The following is a 2,592-nucleotide window of genomic DNA, read 5'->3' as shown; positions in this document are numbered from 1 at the left end:
ATTTTTGCTATGCTGACTATGAAAATGAGTCTGCTGAACTGACCTTTTAACATATAGATTGGATGATTGTAAAAATGATATGATTTTAACACCAAACTTGTGTTTGTTGCCCCCACAGTAAGGTAATGTAACGGTACATTCTCAAATGCTGCACTGCAGAGGTAAGTGCAAATGGCAGCATTTTGTATGCACTGTGTATGCAATGACAAATGCTTAAAGGGTGCCCTCCTGGGTATCTCAAGCACCCTCCCGTTTCTTTAGTACAGACAAAAATTAAGAAGTCTGGTAAGGTGTGTAGCTTTTGCTGGTGTGAATTATCTGCATTTCATAAAACCAAAAGACTGTGCAGACGAAAGTGTGCACCTGTGTGCAGGAGACTAGCGTTTATGTGCAAGCAGTTTAGAGCCTGTTTGTGAGAATTAACAGGACATGGGAGTCCTCTTATATAAGAGGGAAGGGGACAGACCTTTCTGCTTCCAGGCCTCCCTGGCTGGAGCGGCTGGGCTTTGCCCCATGCCTGCAGCATGCTCATCACACACCATCATAAGTTCTGCTCATCACAGTGAAGTACTAAACCAATACCGTAACTTGCTGCTTGGGGGTCAGGACAGTAAGCTGTTTAGAAGGGGCTGACGCAGGTAGCAAAAGAAGAAAGCTAAAAAAAGGATTGCTGAATGTGAGCAAATGATCAGAGACCTGAACAATAAAGGACAAGTGCCTGCCGAAATACTATCCTTGTTTGTTCTTGCTTTTGGATTTCTCCAAAATTTCTGATACATTTCAACATAGGCTTGAACTACCTTCATAAGCTCAGTTGATGCAGGCCACAGCCTCTGAAGATTGCAAGGAGAAGGTGACAGCTATATCTATCTTCACAAGGTTGCCACATCTGTTTCTCTTGATGAGCTCACACCCAGCCAGGCTTTACCTCCATGTAAAGGGCAAACAAAAAAAGCTCTATTACATTGGGAAAGTTACAGTCAGTGGAGGTGCTACCTTGTGAACTCCAGAGGTTTCCTCTGTGCTGAGTTTTGAGGGGCTTCCCTTCCCCTGTGTGCCATCAAGGAGACAGGTTGCCATCTGCTCCAAAGTGTTTCTAAAGTTCATCGTTGCAATAAATGTCATTCTACAGGAATATAAACAGGCTGTTGCCCTCCTGCATTACTGGTGTATTCATACCAGTATGCCTAAACTTTGTTGGAATTTATTAATGTGAGTAAAATTAGAATGAATATTTTCTAGCAGAAAGCACCTTAGCAGCAACACTGGCTCTGATGCTGTTGGGGACACCTCTGGCTTGTATGGTGCTCACTGAGTTATTTGTTTGCTGTGTGGGTGGAATGAATAAACTATGTGACTTATGCTGATTTCAATCCGAACATACAGGTCTATGCATATGTTCTGATCTGACCTTTTGGATGAGAGGCCACAAGATATGGGGTTTTTTTCAGGAGTTAACTATTTCTGACCTATTAAAACACATTTTCCAGAAAGACTGCCAACAAAGATAATTGAAGATCTGGAGATTCTGCCTTTTTCTTTACAAATGTGCTTTAGTAGTCAGCTGACACACTATATTAAAATCTTACAACTTACAAGTAACTTAAATTTACTTGCCTTCAACAGCTGTTAGAGCTTGACCATTTCTATTCCATTCAATTAAATATTCCTTTTGTAAGGTGTGATTTCCATGTCCATGGCACTTGGACACCATGGCCAAAATCCTCCTTGCCTCTAATTAATTCTTGTGACTTTTAAATACTTTGAACTCTGTGCTCAGTATTGGAGAATACTTTTCGCTATTGGAGAGTAATATCAGTTCCCAAGAATACCCAACTGTACATCCCTTCTCTCTTCCTATCTGTCCTATAACAGTCCCTTCAGTCTTTATTTCACTCTCTGCAGTTTATCTGGGTTTGGAGGCTTTGGAGTTTTATTTTCAGATTATGGACATGGGAATTACAGCTAATGTCTGACTATTGAATTTATGCAATCTATATATAGGAAGCTTTTAACTTACTATTCCAGTTTTTAAATATCCAAGAACTGTGATAGCATTGGTATGTATATAGATAAACAGAATTTCCAATGAGAAGTATTAAAGAAGAATTTGTTTGCTTATTTTCTATAAAGGCAGACTCTTGATCAATCAAGTGTTTGTGCAGGTACATATGCAGCACAGAAAACAATTAGAAAGAATTTGAAGTTCACCTGCAGCCTCAGACCTATATCATTGTAATTACAGAAATGTGCTGAGGTAGTCTGCATAACGGGAGTGGACCTAGATCTAGTTAAGGGCAACAAGAAGGGCTTCTACAAATACACTGGCAACAAAAGGAAGACCAGGGAAACTGTAAGGTTGTGACTCAACAGGGCATAAGACCTAGGCATAAAGAATATTAAAAAGGCAGAGATATTCAATACGTTCAGTTTTTATTAGTAAGGTTTGTCCCGAGGCCTCCTTGGGCTCTGCATCCAGTGGTAGAGGCTGGGAGGGTGATGCTTGATATGTGGGAAAGCTGGACTGAGTTAGGGACAACCTAAGTCGACAGGGCAAACACAAGACTGTGGAACCACATGGACTACATCCAA

The sequence above is a fragment of the Lepidothrix coronata genome, unplaced genomic scaffold (genome assembly GCF_001604755.1).
Source record: "Lepidothrix coronata isolate B3197 unplaced genomic scaffold, Lepidothrix_coronata-1.0 Scaffold70, whole genome shotgun sequence".
Taxonomy (NCBI): Eukaryota; Metazoa; Chordata; class Aves; order Passeriformes; family Pipridae; genus Lepidothrix; species Lepidothrix coronata.
This window is presented reverse-complemented; position numbering follows the sequence as displayed.